Here is a 24663-nt window from a genome sequence, read left to right as displayed (position 1 = left end):
AGGAAGGGAACTGGTGGGGAGAGACAAACGGGGAAGGAGAGATGCGTGATGTGTCACTTGGGGCGCGTCGTTTTCTCACTGAAAACCCGACGTGGGATGAAGAAAACAGTGAAAGAGGATAGTAGGAGGTGAGGCAAAAAAAAAGGACAAAATAGATGGTAGTGTGAGGTGAGGCGAAAAAAACTAAGATGAAATAGATGATAGTGAGAGGCGAGACAAAAAACTATGAGGAGAGCTACCAAGTCCACCTTTAGAAGTAAGAGATGATTGGAAAAAAAACTTACGAAGCAAACAAACCATGCACATTTTCCCCCAATGCCAGCCACGGAAAGGGGCCTATTAGTACTTTATTGCTTCATTATTTGCTGGAGTATTTAGTTTACTTGCTTGTAGCTTTCCTGAACTCACACTTGATAGCATTTTGTACAATATCTACCTTGGAATCCACCCCACGCAGTCAAGCTTGTTGCTTTCTTCAGATAAACAAAATGCCACCGTTCTTGACTGTTTTAAGTCCGAACGAGCACTATCTTTCTTTCTTTTTTTTGCGGGGTGATCACTATCTTTCTTATGTGCCATGTTCAGGGCGCAAAAGTGACCTTGAACGAATAGATCAATAGGAACTCAACTCCCTCAAAAAAAAAAATCAATAGGAACTCAACGGACAGTAACATATTGTTGACAAGATCCATGAAGATGCGGTTGTGATCCGCGTATGCTGATCTCAATATATGGATTTGCATATCATACAATCGTATCAGAACTGGACACGTGTGTGTACTCCTTATCCGCCACTCATCTTTATCATATCAAAGACATGAGAGTTGTCAGGTTGAATATGTCTGGACTCTGGACGCCGGCCGTTGCCTGATGCCTCCCCAACCCGTGACTTAAAACATCTTTGTACTTTTTTTAGGGACATTTTGTACTTTTGTTAGTCTGTTCAAGCTTTGCTTCGGAACGCCTCTAAAAATGTTGTACCTTTGGGGTAAATAAATAGTGGAAAAGCTTTTTTTCTCTGTTATATACTCTCTCTGTTCATCGCAAAAAGAAAAAGTCTCTCCATTCATAATTATAAGATATTCTAACTTTTTTTAAAAAAAATAGATGTTTATAGACACGTTTTAGTATGTTTTGTTCACTCATTTCAGTCCGTATATAGTTCGTATGAAATATCCAAAACTTCTTAGACGGAGGCAACAATATTTTAGTGTTTACAAACTATTAGTGCCTAGGAAACCGGATGACCTTTAATCCCCTTTTATGCGAAAAATCCTATGATCTATTACTAATAATATGTAATAATAGTACAAAGAACATAAGAAGTAACAAAAATTATCACCAGGTCCAAGGACCATCTAGCGACAACTTCAAGCACTGGAGCTAGCCAAAAGCACGCCACTATGATTGTCTTTCCCTTACCAGAGCCGAGCAAACCTTATTGCAATAGATAGTCAAAAAGTCGTTTTGGTAAGGCCCCGAAGGACCATCGCACTAGAGCAGCAACTGTCACCGATGATGAGAAGCATAGATCGGAAGGCCATACCCGCAAAGTCTTCGAATCCAGATGAATCCACTGGAGACGAGCGCCAACTGGATCCAAAAAGATCCCTAGGAGGCTAACCTCTACACGCCTTTCGTCGGTGCTAGGCGCATCGTCAGTACGTGGGTATGACGGGAAGGACATTATTCTAACTCTCGAATGCAACTATTGTGTTTCTTCTCTTCTAATCCATCACCTATCGTTTAAAAAAACATCGATGATCTAATCACGACTTTTTCATACAAGTACTCGATAATATGTCGACACCTTCTAATCCTGCGCCACCAAATTTATCTGTGTCATTGTGCGTTGTTAAATCATATTTCTTCTCCGTTGTACTATAATACTCGATATAAATAGGAAGTACCGATTGGTTGGGTTGAACTTAGCCTAAGTTGATTGAAAGTGTGATACACTCTCCAATTTCTTTTTAAGGAATACTCTCTCTAATTGATTGATTGGTGGTAGATTGGTCTCACTAGCAAAGTTCGCCAGGTATCTTTTAAAAGAGGTAAAAGCTGGGCCTTTTTCATTAATTAAGAAGAAGGTTTTGCCGGACTAATTTTTAAAAACCAAACGAAAACCCATACATCCAGGGATAAGGCGACCCGAAACCTCAAAACACTCAGGCCCAGGCCCACACTCAAAGAGACAATATGACAGCCACAACAGAAGACGTCCAACCAAACACACATGGACAAATGGGGGAACCCGCTCTGCCGAACTAGCCAGCCACCCACCACTACTAGAGAGAAGAAGCTCGCCAGTGTTCATGACAGAGTTTAGTTTATATCTTTCTATGTGTGATTGTTCCTTGCGACGCGCTCAAATCCCTAGCGGCAGTGGCGTCATCGTGGTGCTTATTCGGGTGGGAGGATCACAAACGGAGACCACGTCTACTTCGAAATTGACCATGGTGTACATGGCGTAGTTTTGTTAATTAACTATACATTTCTCTTCTAGTTAACTAATTAATGAGGCAAAGTTTTTATCTCTCTTTTAAAAAAGATAAAGTTGCCATTTTACGATTTTGCAAACGGGGTGTACTAAATTAACTCTCCTTTATATAGACTCTTCCAACTGGTAACCCATAGTAAATCACGAGCATAGATGCTCCCGGGTGAACAACAAACATCTGGAAAAAAAGGGCACATAAAAATGAAGGATGCGCAAAAATTCATGGTGATTTGACACCAGAGAGGAGCTCAGGGCAAAAAGAAAAACAAAGCCATTGCTCCAAAATCAAAACTTTCTCAAAATGCTTATTTTTTTCCTCCAAAGCTCCTCCGATGACAAGTCGCCATGAAATTTAGCACACGGCTAGAAATATTGTGCATCTTTGGAGCCAAAAAAATCATTCTTTTTCCTATGTTCTTTACAGTTCATCTTAGGGAGCAGATACTCCATGGCACCGAAACGTCGTCCTCCATGCTGACCCCATTACATTCTCTCAACAAAATTTACCAATTCTCTGGCTAACAAAGAACCAAGAAGTCTCTTGCCTCAATTCTAAACCAAGCAATGGTCTCAGGTCTCATATCAAAACCTCTTGAGCTACACCCCTGTCCAGATTTCCCAGTAATCCAATATGCAGATGACACAGTCTTAATCATGCCTGCATGTAGTGTGCAATTAGAGCAACTCAAAAGTCTCCTGATGCATTTCTCTGCCTACACTGGCTTAAGGATAAACTTTGACAAGTCTGCAATGATTTCAATCAACACTCCAGATCAAAAGATGCAACTCCTGGCAAATAATTTGGGATGTTCTATTGGTACTCTTCCTTTCACCTATCTTGGTTTACCTCTCAGCATACTCAAACCTAAGCTGGAAGACTTTGCCCCTATCATTAAAAGGATTGACACAAGACTTGCTGGCTGCTCCACTTTGCTTTCTATGGGGATAAACTCACACTCATTAAGTCTATTTTCACAAGCTTGCCAACATTCTTCATGAGCACACTCACCCTCCCTGCTGGAATAGTTGATCAGATCAATAAATTACTCAGATTGTGCTTTTGGAGAAAGTATGGTTTGGAAGAAAGAGGTCCTGCTCTGATTGCCTGGGAAAAAGTTTGTGTTCCTAAAGATCAAGGAGGTTTGGGAATTCTAGACATTGCCACACACAACAGATGTTTATTGATGAAACATATTCATAAATTCTTGAATCATGCTGACATCCCCTGGGTGAATCTTATTTGGGCATCTTACTATCCCAACGGCATTCTCACCTCCAGACCAGTGGGATCTTTTTGGTGGAAAGGAATTCTTAATTAAGTTGCTCCCTCTATTCAAACATTGGGCTAAGGGAGAGGTTGGTACTGGCAGCACCATAAATTTCTGGCAGGATAATTGGGGCCATGCTGCTCTTCAACATAAATATCCGGAGCTATATTCTTTCTCACTCAGAGAAGACTTGTCAGTACAAGGATTTATGCAAATGGACAACCCTCTGGATAATTTTCACACGCCTCTTTCCATCCAAGCTTTGCAACAGTTTCAGGAACTTCAGTCCATCCTTCAAGACACTCAGCTCTCTGCTCATAATGACTTTTGGAGTTATTCCTGGGGTACTGCTTTCTCCTCAATCAAAATGTACAAATGCTTGGCACAGCGAGATCAAAACCCACCTCCCATTTTCAAGAAGATTTGGAAGAATGCAGCTATTTTGAGATACAAAATATTTTTCTGGCTCATCTTGCATGATAGAGTCAACTCCAGGGGCCTCCTCAAAAGAAAATCCTTTCATATGCCTTCCTATGATTGTGAGACCTGCCATGTTAGCACAGAAGAAACAACCTTGCATCTTTTTTGGGACTGTGATTTTGCTCAAGCTTGCTGGAATTCCATCCTGGGACAGCGCAGACGTGGCATTTCGATATTTGATGAAATTTTACTTCTCCCAGAAGCATTTCCTCCCAACATTGCTATGGAAATTCTGATCATGGGTTGTTGGAACATTTGGATGCAACGCAATGGGAAAATCTTCAAAGCTCAGATCCCTTCTGTTCAAGCTTGGAGAAGAGGCCTTAAGGCTGACTTACTCCTCCTTCAGCATCGCATCAAGGACAAGTTTAAATCTTTGCTTGTCAATTGGACAGAACAGTTTGTAAGCCAGTTTATCATGTTCCCGTTTGGTTTCCACAAAACTGGAGTTGGTTGAACTCCTTGTAAATTCCAACCTTTGTTTGTTTATTTTAATATATTAATACCGTACAACGATTGTTCTACGGTTTCGGTTAAAAAAAAGAAGTCTCTTGCCTCAAAACGAAAAGAATCAAGAAATCTCTAGCCGACATCTGGGCTACGCAATAATTGACAAAAGTTGTTTGTAGGGCATTGCTATGGGGCAGGAGCCAGACATACCCAGTACACACAAGTGATCTGTTTTCCAACCAAGTAGTCAGAGCCCTGCCAATTTCATATTCTCGTTCAGTAACCGGCTACCGCTGGTCTCTGCAACATTGTCTGTAGAGCACATCTGGACCAAACTCAGTTCCATTGCGTGGTCAGTTCAATGCACAGCAGAGCCATCCCCCGATATGGGTCTCACTCGCACCTAAGAGCATCGGCCTAGCTCCCAGCCACGGCCCAGGCGCCCCTCAGCCTTGGTAAATTCAAACGTAGTTCATTCCCGCGCCCAAAAATAAATGCCACGATCCGGCGATCAAGCGGTGATCGGCGATCGATGAAAAGTTCGGCGTACAAAAATCAGAACAGAAACGCGCATCAGATGGCGAGGTCGCCCTCCGGCGTCGGTGGAGTCGGCGTGCGCGGGCTTGATGGGGTCTCTGTGCTTGGCGGCGTGGCTTCTGCGCTGCGGGCAGTCTCGGCGGCATCATCGGTCGGGCTTGTTGGCGGCGTGGCTTCTGCGCTGCGGGCAGTCTCGGCGGCATCATCGGTCGGGCTTGTTGGCGGCGTCCGCGTGCGCGTGGGCATGGGCGGCGTCGTCGTGGGCGTGGGCGTGGGCGGCGTCGTCGAGGGAATCTGGTCCAGGATGAGGCCGACATGCGCCCTGTACCACGCCTTGACCGCCTCGTCGGTGCTCTGAAGCATGTCCGCCCCGCCCAGCAGGAAAGCCAGGTCGGTGTTCCTCTTCTTCGCGGCGACGTTGGTCTGGAGTAGGACGAGCTTGACGGCGCTTGTCGACATCAACGCCGACCACCGCGCCTCGGTCTTCTCTTCACGAAGGACGGCCCGGGCCTGTGCGTCGGCGAGGCAGTGCTGGATGGATTCCTGCACGCGAGCGGTGGTCGGCGAAGCACTCTGGCGTAGCCCGGCGATCCCCATGGCTGCAGCGTAGGAGACCCGACACCTTGCTGGCCCCAGGGCGCGTACGGCGCGTGGTTGCCGGGGGGATTCATCATCCCCGCGCGTGCCGCCTCGGCCTCGGCCTGGTCCCTGGGGCGCGGCTGGAGATACTCTAACACACTTAACACACCGCCGTTGTCGAGGCGACAGCGTTCGGTTTGACCAAGCGGATACACGCCGTTAGCATGGAAGGCCTGGCGCAGCGACCTGCGTCGGCAAACAAGTGCAGTGTACAGCAGCAGCAGCCAGATATATTAGCTGTCGCCCGCTAGTTGCATGCCAACTTGGACTTTGGATCCGGATCTTACGGGCCACTCGGTATACACGACTGCTTCCCCCATGGCATACGCAACGGCCTGTCTGAAGATCATTCTTCACATGCAAATGCAGCGCGTATAGTGCCACTAAGTTTTTGTTTTCAGTGAAATGAGGGGATGACAGCTTCTACGCCAAATCTAAGCACGTACACGTTCCGATCCATTACACGCGGGCGAGCACCGATGCGGTCCACCCGGTGAGACGCCTCAACTGTATGAAACGGACAACAGGTAGGGATGCAAACCAGGTCCGTTTAATTCTTTTTATGATTGCAAATTTTTGTAGGTCCGTTTAATTCTGTTTAAGCTTATTTATCGGTCTAACAGTTCAATAAAAAAATCAGAAAAATGAAGTAGTATCGAGCTAACTAAACAGGCTTTGTAGGGTTGGAAGGGTAAGAAAATGCGAGCTAGCCTTGTCCAGTAAAGGGGTATCGGACGGTGACCGCACAATCAGGCCAGTGGCAGCGAACATGGTCAGGCCTTGTACAATGGAAGATGCTTAGGGAGGTGCTTAGAAAAATAAACCGAGTTTTTGTGAAGCACCGGTGTCTATTTCTACAGGAGAGATGCTTAGTTAAGCGTCTTTCCTGTACAAATAGGCACCGGTGCTTAAGAAAAACCTGGTTTATTTCTCTAAGCACCTCCCCTAAGCATCTCCCATTGTACAAGGCCTCATAGTTTCTTCTACGTGCCAAAATGTACACTTAGGACGTTTTTGGTTGCCGTTGTCTACAGTACCTACGTTGCATACACATTTCCACTCAGTCTGTCTTTAGAAAAACAGCTTCATATGTGACATCTGCGAGTTGTTTGGTTGCCTGCATATGGACTGCCTGCATTAGGAGATCAACTTATATGCGACATATGCGAGTTGTTTGGTTGCCTGCATATGGACTGCCTGCATTAGGAGATCAACTTTGGCACGTTGTTTGGTTGCCTGCATTGTCTCGGCACATGCAACTACACGTTGTTTGGTTGCCCACATGGGGTATGATTAAGAGCTAGCACTTGCACTTAGCACACAGGGTTAAGAGATAGCAGAGGAAGTGGGAGAAGAAATGCAGTGTGCGCCGGACCATGGCGACTGCGGTGGATAGTGGCCGTGGCGCCGTGTCCGACATGACGAGCATGGAGTCGTGGACGAGCGACCCCGTCGGCGGCACGGCGAGCGACACCGTCGGCGAACTAGTTGCGGTGCTCGCGCAAAGACAGTCGACGGAGGAGGAGAATGCAGTGCCCGCGCCATGGTATCGTCAGTGCAGTGGACGAGAGAGGAGGCCGAGATGATCGACACCGGAAATGACTCGAGTGTAGTAGGGCGAGAGAGAGGAGGCCAAGATGATCGGCCCCGTCGGCGGCGCGGCGAACTGCAGTGTGCACGGAGGTAGAGGACACAAGAAGCAATGTGCGCGTCATTGCAGCGTTAGTGTAGTAGGAGGACGACAGAGAGTAGGCCGAGATGAGCGACGCCAGAAACGACTCTAGTTTAGTATGACGTGGGCAAGGAGATCAAGGGGAAGGGCTTCGGCGTCGAGAGCGACGAATAGGAGGGCTCTGAGCAGAGGACAGATGAGCTCGACATGGCGGCGTCAGTGCAGTACACTGCTGCTCAAAGAGAGATGAAGCTACGATCGTCGAAACCAAAAACTTACAACACAAGTGTTGTGAGGAACTGCATGATTAGGCTGCTGGTCAAAGGAAATTTCAAATGATCGATCGTGCGCGACGAATCTGACAAAATTCGTCTAGAATAGCTCCAAACGAGAATACGAGATTAAGACCTTACGGCCGACGAAACTGCGAACCGATCGCCTGAATGGAACCATAACATCAAGGTGCATCTTTTCCGTGTAGAGCTTACCTCGAATCGAAGCACCGTTGTGTAGATCAGAGAGAGGAGATTAGATAGAAGGTTACTCGAGGTTGAAGAAGACCTCAGATAATCACCTCGCATCTCTCCCTTCTTCACTCATGCAAGAGCCCGCTCGCTAACTCTCGCCTCGGCCTGGCTCGCCAGAAACTGCAGATTCAAGCGTTTCCAGCCAGCCAGGCTCTGGGCTGCTTTAAAAAACATGCGATGCACACCAACATTAAAAACGGCAATCAAATAGGTCTTCTCCTTCCCACGCAGGCCTGGTTGGGCCTGATGCGGGCAAACAAACACTCCCTTAATCAACCCTTGAATATCATCACTGCGTGTCGAATGCATTTCACTTCGTCGGTTATCTAGCGGGTGCCCCGCCCGTTTATTTGAGCAGGTTTGGCGAGCACACGTAGCTTTCATTCGTACCTGCACACGTGAGACACCTGCACTGCCCTGCCACGATTGTCCATTTTAGCGGTGTTTGGCCTGTCAATTTAGCCGTGCACTCATGGAGGGAGTAAGTATATGGTTGCTCGGTTGCGACGTTTCTCTTCTCCACGAAAAGCAAATACCGACAGGCCGCATGGGCTCCAGCGGGTCTGTCCAACCTTTCTACGTGCGCCGGCCACCCAAAGTCCCAAACGGATTGGAATCTGATGACGCCTAATCATCAGGTACGTGCACGTGGCAAATCGAATGTTCTTGATGACAAATTTAATGACGTGAGAATGGCAATTTTAATTTGTAAGCATAATAACTTCATGCCTCAATTTATTTTTTGGCAAAAAGTTATTTTTTCGAACGGTCACCGGGGGAGAGGATCCCACCTGAATATATTGCTCAAAAAGCTGCCAAAACCAGGAGTCACCCCTTAAGCTTTGGCTGATCCAGTTTATAAGGAAAACCAGATCAAAAACCTAAACAAGTTGACCCCGTTTATGAGGGAAACCGGGCCAAAAACCATACAGGTAACAAGGTTACAGAAGATGAGAAAAAAGTGCCACCCAGGAGAGGGCATGACCTAGCTAGCAGGCAGAAAGACCAACACCACGAGAGACACAAGTAGATGTGGGGTTCTGTCGAGGGATCACAATACCAAGACTCTGCAAACAACCTAACGCACCGCACCGGCGTGCGTACCGAACCCCACGACACAACAGAGGATCAACCATAATCAACGAGTGTCAAACCATAACACGAACCTTGACTGAAAGATCCGCCACGGGCGGTCAGAACGATTAGCAGGTTGGGGAGGCATCATTGCGTTGTCATTGAGCAAAGGTGAACCAAGACAACACCAAGAGCCCAAAGCTCGCCGCAGCACAACGGCAACCATGGGAGGGTCTTGAGCAGGCACAACAACAGGGCGGAGACCACGCGAAGGACAGCCAAGAGAAACACCTGAAAAAGAAGCACACCACCGTCGGCCCCAAGCTGGCCGCATCACCACCACCAAACGCACCAGCCTCAACCACACAACAGCAACAGGGGCCGTGGTTTGGGCCTTCAAGATGACGCCTCCAAGGAGGTAGTGCTGTCGGAGACACAACACCATCATCCGATCCGGCAAGCCCGATCTTGGGTTTTCACCCGGAGACCACAAAGCAAAATACCATAGGTGCTGGAGCTCCACAGTGGCACCTCCTGCGAGCAAGACGACGTCCATAGACGCCGCTGCCGCCGACATCGACATAGTCGATGAAAGGTTCTCACCCGGAGTTTGAGCACATCCCTACAGCAAGACGGCCTGAACCACGCCGAAGCAGATCCACACGGAACAGCTCAAAGACCACGCCTCTAGGAAGGTATGCGACGCCGGGGAGGCGCCGTCGTGGTCGGCTCACACAATGGGTGAGCAGGGATTTCTCCCAGAGCACCGTCGTACAGGACCCGATTCGGACCACTGCAGTTCAGATCCAGCCCGAGATCGCCGCCACGCCACACGCCATCACGACCGGCATTGTTGGGGAACGTAGCAGAAATTCAAACTTTTCTACGCATCACCAAGATCAATCTATGGAGTAATCTAGCAACGAGGGGAAGGGGAGTGCATCTACATACCCTTGTAGATCGCGAGCGGAAGCGTTCAAGAGAACGGGGTTGATGGAGTCGTACTCGTCGTGATCCAAATCACCGATGATCCTAGCGCCGAACGGACGGCACCTCCGCGTTCAACACACGTACGGAGCAGCGACGTCTCCTCCTTCTTGATCCAGCAAGGGGGGGAGGAGAGGTTGATGGAGATCCAGCAGCACGACGGCGTGGTGGTGGAAGTAGCGGGATCCCGGCAGGGCTTCACCAAGCGCAAGCGGGGAGGAAGAGGTGTCACGGGAGGGAGAGGGAGGCGCCAGGGCTTAGGTATTGCTGCCCTCCCTTCCCCCCACTATATATAGGGCCAAGGGAGAGGGGGGGCGCAGCCTTGGCCCTTCCTCCAAGGAAGGGTGCGGCCAGGGAGGAGTCCTTCCTCCCCAAGGCACCTTCCCCCTTTAGGACTCTCCCTTTTCCTTATCTCTTGGCGCATGGGCCTCTTGGGGCTGGTGCCCTTGGCCCATATATGCCAAGGCGCACCCCTACAGCCCATGTGGCCCCCCGGGGCTTGAGGACCCCCTTGGTGGACCCCCGGACCCCTTTCGGCACTCCCGGTATAATACCGATAAAGTGTGAAACTTTTCCGGCGACCAAAATAAGACTTCCCATATATAAATCTTTACCTCCGGACCATTCCGGAACTCCTCGTGACGTCCGGGATCTCATCCAGGACTCCGAACAACTTTCGGGTTACCGCATACTAATATCTCTATAACCCTAGCGTCATCGAACCTTAAATGTGTAGACCCTACGGGTTCGGGAACCATGCAGACATGACCGAGACGTTCTCCGGTCAATAACCAACAGCGGGATCTGGATACCCATGTTGGCTCCCACATGTTCCACGATGATCTCATCGGATGAACCACGATGTCGGGGATTCAATCAATCCCGTATACAATTCCCTTTGTCTATCGGTATGTTACTTGCTCGAGATTCGATCGTCGGTATCCCTATACCTTGTTCAATCTCGTTACCGGCAAGTCTCTTTACTCGTTCCGTAACTCACATCATCCCGTGATCAACTCCTTGGTCACATTATGCACATTATGATGATGTCCTACCGAGTGGGCCCAGAGATACCTCTCCGTTTACACGGAGTGACAAATCCCAGCCTCGATTCGTGCCAACCCAACAGACACTTTCGGAGATACCTGTAGTGCACCTTTATAGTCACCCAGTTTCGTTGTGACGTTTGGTACACCCAAAGCATTCCTACGGTATCCGGGAGTTGCACAATCTCATGGTCTAAGGAACTGATACTTGACATTAGAAAAGCTCTGAGCAAACGAACTACACGATCTTGAGCTAGGCTTAGGATTGGGTCTTGTCCATCACATCATTCTCCTAATGATGTGATCCCGTTATCAACGACATCCAATGTCCATGGTCAGGAAACCGTAACCATCTATTGATCAACGAGCTAGTCAACTAGAGGCTTACTAGGGACATGGTGTTGTCTATGTATCCACACATGTATCTGAGTTTCCTATCAATACAATTCTAGCATGGATAATAAACGATTATCATGAACAAGGAAATATAATAATAACCTATTTATTATTGCCTCTAGGGCATATTTCCAACAGTCTCCCACTTGCACTAGAGTCAATAATCTAGTTCACATCACCATGTGATTAACACTGACAGGTCACATCACCATGTGACCAACATCCAAAGAGTTTACTAGAGTCAACAATATAGTTCACATCACTATGTGATTAACACTCAATGAGTTCTGGTTTGATCATGTTATGCTTGTGAGAGAGGTTATTAGTCAACGGGTCTGAACCTTTCAGATCCGTGTGTGCTTTACGAATGTCTATGTCATCTTGTGGATGCTACCACGCGCTATTTGGAGCCATTTCAAATAATTGCTCTACTATACGAATCCGGTTTACTACTCAGAGTCATCCGGATTAGTGTCAAAGTTCGCATCGACGTAACCCTTTACGACGAACTCCCTTTCACCTCCATAATCGAGAAAATTCCTTAGTCCACTAGGTACTAAGGATAAGTTCGACCGCTGTCATGAGATCCTTTCCCGGATCACTATTGTACCCTCTTGACCAACTCATGGCAAGGCACACTACATGTGCGGTACACAGCATAGCATACTATAGAGCCTACGTCTAAAGCATAGGGGACGACCTTCGTCCTTTCTCTATCTTCTGCTGTGGTCAGGTCTTGAGTCTTACTCAATACTCACACCTTGTAACACAGCCAAGAATTCCTTCTTTGCTGATCTATTTTGAACTCTTTCAAAATCATGTCAAGGTGTGCGTTCTTTGAAAGTATCATCGGGCGTCTTGATCTATCTCTATAGATCTTGATGCCCAATATGTAAGCAGCTTTTATCCAGGTCTTCCTTTGAAAAACTCCTTTCAAACAACCCTTTATGCTTTCCAGAAATTTTACATCATTTCGGATCAACAATATGTCATTCACATATACTTATCAGAAATGTTGCAGCGCTCCCACTCACTTTATTGTAAATACAAGTTTCTAACAAACTTTGTATAAATCCAAAAACTTTGATCATCTCATCAAAGCGTACATTCCAACTCCGAGATTCTTACTCCAGTCCTTAGAAGGATCGCTGGAGCTAGCATACCTTTAGCATCCTTAGGATCGACAAAACCTTTCTGATTGTATCACATACAACCTTTCCTTACGAAAACTGGCAAGGAAACTTGTTTTGACATCCATCTGCCAGATTTCATAAATGCAGCTAATGCTAACATGATTCCGACGGACTTAAGCATCGCTACAGATGAGAAAAATCTCATCGTAGTCAACTCCTTGAACTTGTGGAAATACTCTTAGCCACAAGTCGAGCTTCATAGATGGTAACATTACCGTCCACGTCCGTCTTCTTCTTAAAGATCCATTTATCTCGGATTTCATGGCTTCCAACCATTTGTCGGAATATGGGCCCACCATCGCTTCTCCATAGCTCGTAGGTTCAGTGTTGTCCAACAACATGATATCTCAGACAGGATCACGTACCACTCTGAAGTAGCACGCATCCTCGTCGTCCTACGAGGTTTGGTGGTGACTTGATCCGAAGTTTCATGATCACTATCATAAGCTTCCACTTCAATTGGTATAGGTGCCACAGGAACAACTTCCTGTGCCCTGCTACACACTAGTTGAAGTGACGGTTCAATAACCTTATCAACTCTCCACCATCCTCCCACTCAATTCTTTCGAGAGAAACTTTTCCTCGAGAAAGGACCCGTTCCTAGAAGCAATTACTTTTGCTTCCAGATCTGAAATAGGAGGTATACCCAACTGTTTTGGGTTCTCTATGAAGATGTATTTATCCGCTTTGGGTTCCAGCTTATCAGCCTGAAACTTTTTCACATAAGCATCGCAGCCCCAAACTTTTAAGAAACGACAACTTAGGTTTCTCTAAACGGTGTCGTCTCAACGGAATTGCGTGGTGCCCCTTTTAAAGTGAATGCGGTTATCTCTAATGCCTAACCCATAAACGATAGTGGTAATTCGATAAGAGACATCATGGTATGCACCATATCCAATAGGGTGCAGCTATGATGTTCGGACACACCATCACACTGTGGTGTTCCAGGCAGTATTAATTGTGAAACACTTTCCACAATGTCTTAATTGTGTGCCAAACTCGTAACTCAGATATCTCTATGACCATATCATAGACATTTTATCCTCTTGTCACGACGATCTTCAACTTCACTCTGAAATTAGTTGAACCTTTCAATAATTCAGACTTGTGTTTCATCAAGTAAATACACTCAGCATCTACTCAAATCATCTGTGAAGTAAGAACATAATGATATCCACTGCATGCCTCAGCACTCATTGGACTGCATACATCAAAAATGTATTACTTCCAATAAGTTGCTCTCTTGTTCCATCTTACTGAAAAACGAGGACTTTCAGTCATCTTGCCCATGTGGTATGATTTGCATGTCTCAAGTGATTCGAAATCAAGTGAGTCCAAACGATCCATCTGCATGGAGTTTCTTCATGCATATATACCAATAGACATGGTTCGCATGTCTCAATCTTTTCAAAAACGACTGAGTCCAAAGATCCATCTACATGGAGCTTCTTCATGCGTTCTATACCAATATGACTCAAGTGGCAGTGCCACAAGTATGTGGTACTATCATTACTATCTTATATCTTTTGGCATGAACATGTGTATCACTACGATCGAGATTCATTTTAGGTGCAAGACCATTGAAGGTATTATTCAAATAAACAGAGTAACCATTATTCTCCTTAAATGAATAACCGTATTGCGATAAACATAATCCAATCATGCTCAACGCAAACACCAAATCTCAATGATAGAGGGAGCATGCGATGATTGATCACATCAACCTTGGACACACTTCCAACACATATCGTCATCTCACCTTTTAGCTAGTCTCCGTTTATTCCGCAGCTTTTATTTCGAGTTACTAACACTTAGCAACCGAACCGGTATCTAATACCCTGGTGCTGCTAGGAGTACTAGTAAAGTACACATTCATATAACGTATATCCAATATACTTCAGTCGACCTTGCCTGCCTTCTCATCTACCAAGTATCTAGGGTAGTACTGCTTCAGTGACCGTTCCTCTCATTACAAAAGCACTTAGTCTCGGGTTTGGGTTCAACCTTGGGATTCTCCACTAGAGCAGCAAATGATTTGCTGTTTCATGAAGTATCCCCTTTGCCCTTGCCCTTCTAGAAACTAGTGGTTTTACTAACCATCAACAATTGATGCTCCTTCTTGATTTCTACTTTCGCGGTGTCAAACATCGCGAATAGCTCAAGGATCATCATATCTATCCCTGATATGTTATAGTTTATCACGAAGCTCTAATAGCTTGGTGGCAGTGATTATGGAGAACCATCACTATCTCATCTGGGAGATTAACTCCCACTCGATTCAAGCGATTGTGGTACTTAGACAATCTGAGCACATGCTCAACGATTGAGCTTTTCTCCCTTAGTTTGCAGGCTTAAGAAACTTGTCAGAGGTCTCATACCTCTTGACGTGGGCACTAGTCTGAAATCCCAATTTCAGTCTTCGGAACATCTCATATGTTCTGCGACGTTTCAAAAACCGTCTTTGGTGCCACAATTCTAAACTGTTAGCATTACGCACTGAACTATCACGTAGTTATCAAAACGTGTATGTCAGATGTTCCGCAACATCTACAGACGACGCTGAGGTTCAGCACACCGAGCGGTGCATTAAGGACATAAGCCTTCTGTGCAGCAATGAGGACAATCCTCAGTTTACGGACCTAGTCCGCATAATTGCTACTACCAACTTTCAACTAAATTTTCTCTAGGAACATATCTTAAACAGTAGAACTAAAGCGTATGACATAATTTGCAAAGACCTTTTGACTATGTTCATGATAAAGAAGTTCATCTGATTATTGAACTCCCACTCAGATAGACATCCCTCTAGTCATCTAAGTGATACATGATCCGAGTCAAACTAGGCCGTGTCCGATCATCACGTGAGACGGACTAGTCATCATCGGTGAACATCTCCATGTTGATCGTATCTACTATACGACTCATGTTCGACCTTTCGGTCTCTTGTGTTCCGAGGCCATGTCTGTACATGCTAGGCTCGTCAAGTCAACCTAAGTGTTTCGCATGTGTTCCAAGGCCATGTCTGTACATGCTAGGCTCGTCAACACCCGTTGTATTCGAACGTTAGAATCTATCACACCCGATCATCACGTGGTGCTTCGAAACAACGAACCTTCGCAACGGTGCACAGTTAGGGGGAACACGTCTCTTGAAATTTTAGTGAGGGATCATCTTACTTACTACCGTTGTTCTAAGCAAATAAGATGCATAACATGATAAACATCACATGCAATCAAATAGTGACATGATATGGCCAATATCATTTTGCTCCTTTGATCTCCATCTTCGGGGCACCATGATCATCTTTGTCACCGGCATGACACCATGATCTCCATCATCATGATCTCCATCATTGTGTCTTCATGAAGTTGTCACGCCAACGATTACTTCTACTTCTATGGCTAACGCGCTTAGCAATAAAGTAAAGTAATTTACATGACGTTATTCAATGACACGCAGGTCATACAAAAAATAAAGACAACTCCTATGGCTCCTGCCGGTTGTCATACTCATCGACATCCAAGTCGTGATTCCTATTACAAGAATATGATCAATCTCATACATCACATATATCATTCATCACATCTTCTGGCCATATCACATCACATAGCACATGCTGCAAAAACAAGTTAGACGTCCTCTAATTGTTGTTGCAAGTTTTTACGTGGCTTGTATAGGTTTCTAGCAAGAACGTTTCTTACCTACGTAAAACCAGAACGTGATATGCCAATTTCCATTTACCCTTCATAAGGACCCTTTTCATCGAATCCGTTCCGACTAAAGTGGGAGAGACAGACACCCGCTAGCCACCTTATGCAACTAGTGCATGTCAGTCGGTGGAACCTGTCTCACGTAAGCGTACGTGTAAGGTCGGTCCGGGCCGCTTCATCCCACAATGCCGCCGAAACAAGATAAGACTAGTAGCGGCAAGAAGAATTGACAACATCGACGCCCACAACTACTTTGTGTTCTACTCGTGCATAGAAACTACGCATAGACCTAGCTCATGATGCCACTGTTGGGGACGTAGCAGAAATTCAAACTTTTCTACGCATCACCAAGATCAATCTATGGAGTAATCTAGCAACGAGGGGAAGGGGAGTGCATATACATACCCTTGTAGATCGCGAGCGGAAGCGTTCAAGAGAACGGGGTTGATGGAGTCGTACTCGTCGTGATCCAAATCACCGATGATCCTAGCGCCGAACGGACGGCGCCTCCGCGTTCAACACACGTACGGAGCAGCGACGTCTCCTCCTTCTTGATCCAGCAAGGGGGGGAGGAGAGGTTGATGGAGATCCAGCAGCACGACGGCGTGGTGGTGGAAGTAGCGGGATCCCGGCAGGGCTTCACCAAGCGCAAGCGGGGAGGAAGAGGTGTCACGGGAGGGAGAGGGAGGCGCCAGGGCTTAGGTATTGCTGCCCTCCCTTCCCCCCACTATATACAGGGCCAAGGGAGAGGGGGGGTGCAGCCTTGGCCCTTCCTCCAAGGAAGGGTGCGGCCAGGGAAGAGTCCTTCCTCCCCAAGGCACCTCGGAGGTGCCTTCCCCCTTTAGGACTCTCCATTTTCCTTATCTCTTGGCGCATGGGCCTCTTGGGGCTGGTGCCCTTGGCCCATATAGGCCAAGGCGCACCCCCTACAGCCCATGTGCCCCCCCGGGGCTTGAGGACCCCCTTGGTGGACCCCCGGACCCCTTTGGCACTCCCGGTACAATGCCGATAAAGTGCGAAACTTTCCCGGCGACCAAAATAAGACTTCCCATATATAAATCTTTACCTCCGGACCATTCCGGAACTCCTCGTGACGTCCGGGATCTCATCCGGGACTCCGAACAACTTTCGGGTTACCGCATACTAATATCTCTATAACCCTAGCGTCATCGAACCTTAAGTGTGTAGACCCTACGGGTTCGGGAACCATGCAGACATGACCGAGACGTTCTCCGGTCAATAATCAACAGCGGGATCTGGATACCCATGTTGGCTCCCACATGTTCCACGATGATCTCATCGGATGAACCACGATGTCGGGGATTCAATCAATCCCGTATACAATTCCCTTTGTCTATCGGTATGTTACTTGCCCGAGATTCGATCGTCGGTATCCCTATACCTTGTTCAATCTCGTTACCGGCAAGTCTCTTTACTCGTTCCGTAACTCACATCATCCCGTGATCAACTCCTTGGTCACATTGTGCACATTATGATGATGTCCTACCGAGTGGGCCCAGAGATACCTCTCCGTTTACACGGAGTGACAAATCCCAATCTCGATTCGTGCCAACCCAACAGACACTTTCGGAGATACCTGTAGTGCACCTTTATAGTCACCCAGTTACGTTGTGACGTTTGGTACACCCAAAGCATTCCTACGGTATCCGGGAGTTGCACAATCTCATGGTCTAAGGAACTGATACTTGACATTAGAAAAGCTCTGAGCAAACGAACTACACGATCTTGAGCTAGGCTTAGGATTGGGTCTTGTCCATCACATCATTCTCCTAATGATGTGATCCCGTTATCAACGACATCCAATGTCCATGGTCAGGAAACCGTAACCATCTATTGATCAATGAGCTAGTCAACTAGAGGCTTACTAGGGACATGGTGTTGTCTATGTATCCACACATGTATCTGAGTTTCCTATCAATACAATTCTAGCATGGATAATAAACGATTATCATGAACAAGGAAATATAATAATAACCTATTTATTATTGCCTCTAGGGCATATTTCCAACAGGCATGCCCCGAGCCAGAGGCAAGCCATGCATCCACCAGCACTGCCTGCAGCGCCAACCAAGCCGCCGAGCACCATCCCATGACCAACCGCCTCGAAGATCGCCAGATCGGGGACGGGGATCTCGGCAAGCTCCGACCACTGCCAGATCTGGAGCCGGCGCGCTGGCCGCTCCAGTTCCATCTCGCCCCGCAACTCCCCCGACTCGACGCGCGCCCGTGGCCACCCGCACCAGCACCGGGCGCCACCACGACCGCGCCACACGCCCAGGGCCGCGTGCACCCAGGACGAGGACGCCCCGCGCTAGCACGCCCGTGCCCGCAACCCCCCGCCATCGAACCCGCAGGCCCACCGCGGCAGCCACCGCCAGCCACTCAGCCGCCGCACCGAGCAGTCGTCCACACAAGCCGTCAGCTCAAATTTTTACTGGTCAGCACCCCGTCCACAAGGACCACCAGCCACATCTGGCGCCATGGGGCCAGAGCAGGGGCAGCCGAAGCATTTAGACTGCCGGCAGCCGTAGCCAAGCAAGCATGGAAGCAGGAGGCGTGGGGGAGATTTTGGATCTGAGGGAGAAGGAGAGAACGCAACAGGCTGGAGAGGAGGCTGCACGCAGCCTCGCCGCCGCCGTCCGCCGCGGGGCTTCGCCCGGCGGCCTCCTCCGGCGACGGCGAGGGGAGGGGTGGGCTAGAGGAGGCCGGCCGGAGAGTGGCGGCGGGGACCTCCGGAGTCGCCCGAGAGAGCGACCCGGGAGGCTCAGTCAATATTTTTAATCCATGGACCATCGACAAAAAGTTATCGTATGTGCCAACTAACTTGTCATCCTTGCGTTACTATAGTTATCATAGAAAATGTTTAATTTTCCGTGTGCTCGTACCTGACGTCAGATATTTATCATAACGAAGCAGATTTCCTCGCATCTGTTGACATGAGCGTGTGTGGTGGGTCGGCTCACGCAAAGCGCACCTGGCGGGACGACCGGACAGACTGCTCCCGTCGTTGAGGAGCTCCTCCTGACCAGCTGGAAACCCCTTCCGCGTGTGAGGAAACGAAAATGTCAAAGCATGAACAACGAGAAGTCGATCGAGCAGATAAGGTTAGCATCGTCACTGCCCCCGGTCTCGGTCTGATGCCGTGTCTAGCATTGTACTACTACTACGGATTAATTACGAAAATCCTAAAATTAACGACCTAATAGCTTACTCACAAACTGAATAGTCACACAGCAGGACTCCTCAAACCCGTCATATACGTCCGGACTAACCGGTATCTCCGTATCCAGCCCATATCTAGAGCGGTATGAGGAGGCCTGGACGCGTCCGTCACATTAGACTGGCGGGCGGGGCCTATACAGACACACATCGACACTCATCGGTCCGATGAGTGCGTCACTTCCGCGCACTGCCTGAAGGGGCAAATTCAGCTATTTAAGCAGGACGGCGAGTCCCAGTTCAAGCCACTCCCATTTCCACCCTTATCCTCTTGTCCGCGCCGCCACTTGCATCTGCTCCGAGCTCGCCGTCCACTTTCAGCCGCTCTGAGCTCGCCGGTAGCCATGGTCTGCCAGTGGATCACCATATATAAGATGCTCGCTCTGCAGCGTCGGATGAAACTCCTAGCGGAGATACATGTGCACGTTCGCCGCTCGGATTTCAACTGGCTTGCCTCCGGACTCTCCAGAGCAGGACGAGCGGGAGGTGTCAGAGCAGAAGGAGGAGGAGGCAAATCAGCAGGCGTCGAAGCAGGGAACACCAGGCGTGGAGACAGAGGACGGTGAGAGGGATCGGACGCCACTTGCTGCTAGATTCAGCATGGGCAACGCGTTGGCCGAGTTCGAGGTGGCCCAAGCGAAGGAGGCGGTGGAGCACCAGGCCATCCTCGACTCCATCCTTTCGGAGTTTGAGGTCTCAGCAAACCGCCGCTGCCTCTAACAGGCAGACCCAGAGCTGGAGGAAGTCTTTGTGGACCTGGACTCTGATGAGGAGCCGAACTGTGGGCCGCAGCCAGTGACCAGGAGGCCAGTCCATCTAGCAGTGCCGGCATGGTGGTCATCGACATCTCCGACGACAAGTAGTACTAGGGTAATTTTATCTATGTAATGTAGTAGGTAGCTTATTTTGTGTTGCATGGTGTAGTATGGATTTGGAGTGTGATATTTGAGGTTTGTCGTTGCAGCGCGCGGAAAATGAGGGGTGACTAGGCCCTGTTCATGGACATGCCCGAACGTGTCCTCGAACATATGAGGGGTCACTTTTGAGGAGCCAGTTGTATATGCTCTAGCATCAACCGTGGATGTATCATTGTTGTTGTACTAGTGCCAAAGATTCAAAGCTTTCTCACATGCCCCGTCGAGTTTTCCACTCACGTGAATGAAGAGAATATTTACAGGTCATCCAAGCCTTCATTCTCAAACTCTAGCTGCCATCACCCACGAGTCCCCTCTTCTTTTGCCCGCCGCTCCATCGGCGGGAGGAGGGGGACCCAAGATCTGGTGTTGGGGTGTTTTATTTATTCTTTTAGGATTGGAGTTTTATTCCTCAGCGATGGTGTCGCCGTTGTGCGGATCTAGAACAAGGTTTCTTGACTCCTGGTCGATCTCGTCGGCGTCGTAGGGTACATCGGGCGGTTAGTTGGTCACTACTCTTTCTGGTGGTAAATCTAGTGTTTCTTCGCGATATGTGGGTGGTCTTTGAGGGTGTCTTCCGACAGAGTGGAATGAGCTATTTTGCGTCTTGGTCCTATGGCTCCTTCTCCCACCGCTACGTTCAGCAAACTTTGGCGTCATTAGGGACCTTGTGATGTTATATCTCTCTGAATATGTACGGGCGGCTCTGGGATGATTGTCCGGCCCTCTTCTTCGTTTTCTTCTCCCCGACAAATTTGGTTCCAGGTCTTGATCTTAGGCATCTTCAGTCTTCGATAGCCGCGTCAACAACATTTTTTTTTGGCTCTGATGGTTCTTTAGAGGTCCAAAGGCAGCATCAACTTTTCATCACGGCACGCTGTTGACGATTGCAGGAGGAAGACAATGTCACAATGACCGATGTGTAATTTTTAGTTTCTTTAAGACAATATAAGAGTTGGTCGACTTTAGTATATGGCCTTTGGCCTTTCCAGAGAAGTTGAGAGCTCGGCAGCTATGAAAGAACAAATCAAATTCATACCCATTTCAAGAGAGTATGTACGGCCGACTTTATACCATTAATATTTTACGGACATGGCGGTTGGCGTCTCCCATATCTTGCGTCCTCAAATATGTCTAGTATATTTGTTGTCTCTAGACAGAGTTACTTAAATATATTTTTAAAGAGCCTACATGATGCATGGCCATTTGTTATTGGCTTCGCTTTTCAAAATGGGATTTCTCCATTTTTTTGTTACATTTCGTAATTGGGATTAGCTAATGATCATATTTTAGATTTAGTGATTTTATTATCAACGTGCATGGTAAGCTAATGATTAATACAGACATAGAGCATACTAAAATATAAAGCTTTGGGCCAAGGGTCCCATGATTTGTGCCTTTTCTTTTTGTTTGCTTTAAGTTTTGATAGATTTGTCATACCGTCCCTACAATGCAAACGTAGTGCTCTCTATTTCCAAGTAGCTTAATCCTTTCTTAATTATAACAGATTTCCATAGTGTTTGAATGAACATATAACTATCATCGTCGTATCCACTTTGTTCTCCATGCAACCTAGGACTAACAGAATTGCACTTTTTTTGCAAGGGGAAAGAATTGCACATTTGCTAATGGCTACAATTGTAATGTAACATGTCACTTTTGTGGCTGAGATTTCGGGAAAATCCACACAACTAAATGAGTTAAAAACATATACTCTCTCCATTCCAAAATATTAGGCATATAACTTTTTTTAACGAAGTCAATCTTTATGAAATTTGATAAGTTTATAGGACAAACTAGGAATATCTTAAATACTAAATTAATAAAATATAAAAATATATTTCATGCAATCTAATGATGTGGATTTTGTATTCTAGATGTTGATACTTAAACCAAACCAAAGATTTAAAAGATTGACATTTGTACAAATGTATACACCTTTTATATTTCAGAATTGGGGGTGGGGGTGGGGCGAGGGAGGAATCCTAAACACGGATGGATACTAATGGAGGTTTTACCCATACTAATAACCTCCCCCCCCCCCCCCCCCCGAATTTCACGTGGGTGGGCCCCTCCTTCCTCCTTAATCTCCATTGAGAGAATGACACCTAATGGCAGTCATTTTGAATCCGTAAAAAACTGTATGTCCGTCACTATAGCATTACTCGACTTTTTATGCCCAACCAAAATGTAAAACACAAAGAAAAATACTTCATTCGTAGAGTTTCAAAATTGAGGGGGGAAACACATGGTTGCAATATCATGCCCATTTGAATAGTACATAATTTAATTTGTACAAAATATATGTGAATGCACCATGGCAAATACAAAAGATTGTCTCCAATAGGTTGGAGTGAATGAGCACTTTCTTTAAGTGTACGCATAAGCATTACTACCTCCGTCTTGTTTTATTGGTCCTCTTCGTATTTTGTGTCAATGTTTGACCATAGATTTAACTAAGAAAATACTAATGCATGTCATCAAAAATTATATTGTTTGATTTGTATTTGAACATAGTTTCAGATGATGTTATTTTTGTTATGTATAACCTATATTTTATTAGTTAAAAAATCATGGTCAAAGTATGACACTGAATACGAAGGGGACTAATAAACCAGGACGTAGGTAGTAGTTCTTGCCCTTCCAATTACAAAATGTTATTTAGGAAAATCATCTAGTATTTTGTCATATGAATCAAGCAACTCAGATAGAAAAAAATAATCATAAGATCTCAACCCTCTATTTTCTAATAAAATTAATTGAATTAAAGTGGACTTAAGTTTTTCTTTTTCTTCTTTTTTGTTCTCGGCAGAAGAAGAGGCCATAAGCTGCCAGTTTAATACCTCTCGCATAAGATATTACTAACAACAAAGCAAAGTCTGGATAAGAAAGGAAATGAAAATAGACCCTATGAAAACCGAAGAGAACACACGACATGAGTTCTTTCTATCATCCACAGGTATAGCCCCACGCCATGGCCGAGTCACTGACCCACTTAATAAATCCAAAATCTCAAAGCGCCTTGACGGCGGAGGAGAGTGCAGATAGGGAGCACCAATGGTGGAATGCTGTGAGCCTGGAGGAGTTCACGGACTCAGATGTCCCGCCAAGGCAAATCCTCAAGGACCGGGAGCTCGCAACGGTCTGGATCATCGACCGGTCGATGACCACGGCCGAGACAAGCAAGTGTCGTCTCCGCCGCCTCGACGAGAAGATAGCGAAGTACGGCGAGAAGTGGTCTCTGAGTGAGACCACCGCCGCTCTTGCCTCTGGTAAAGTCCCGCCGCACGTTTCTCGAGGAGGGGGTGGCGAAGGGGAATCCTAAACGCACGGATGGATACTAACTAAGGTAATATGGAACCCCCGATACTAATAACCTCCCCCCCCCCCCCCCCCCCCCCCCGCCCCCGAATTTCACGTGGGTGGGACCCTCCTTCCTCCTTAATCTTCATTGAGAAAATGGCACCTAATGCCAGACATTTTGAATCCATAAAAACATGTTTGTTCTGTCACTGCAACATTACTCATCTTTTTATGGCCAACCAAAATGTAAAACATAAAGATAAAGACTTCCTTCATTTGTAGAGTTTCAAAACTATGGGGGGGGGGGGGGGGGGCACATGGCTGCAATTTCATGGAATAGTACATGATTAATTTGTACCAAAATATATGTGGATGCACCATAACAAAAACAAAGGACTGTCTCCAATAGGTTGGAGTGAATGAGCCTTTCTTTAAGCGTACGCATAAGCATTAGTTCTTGCCCTTCTAGTTTCAAAACTTTATTTAGAAAAATCATCCAGTATTTTGTCATATGAATCAAACAATTCACATATAAAAAATTCATAAGATCTCAACCCTCTGTTTTCCGATAAAACCGATTGAATTAAAGTGGCCTTAAGTTTTTCTTTTTCTTATTTTTCGTTCTCGCCAGAGGAAGAGGCCATAAGCTGCCAGTTTAATACCTCTTGCACAAAAACACTACCTCCGTAAAAAAAATATAGGGTGTAATAAAAGATGTTAATAACAG

The sequence above is a fragment of the Aegilops tauschii genome, chromosome 7 (assembly GCF_002575655.3).
Source record: "Aegilops tauschii subsp. strangulata cultivar AL8/78 chromosome 7, Aet v6.0, whole genome shotgun sequence".
Classification (NCBI taxonomy): domain Eukaryota; kingdom Viridiplantae; phylum Streptophyta; class Magnoliopsida; order Poales; family Poaceae; genus Aegilops; species Aegilops tauschii.
Note: the sequence above shows the minus strand (reverse complement) of the source record.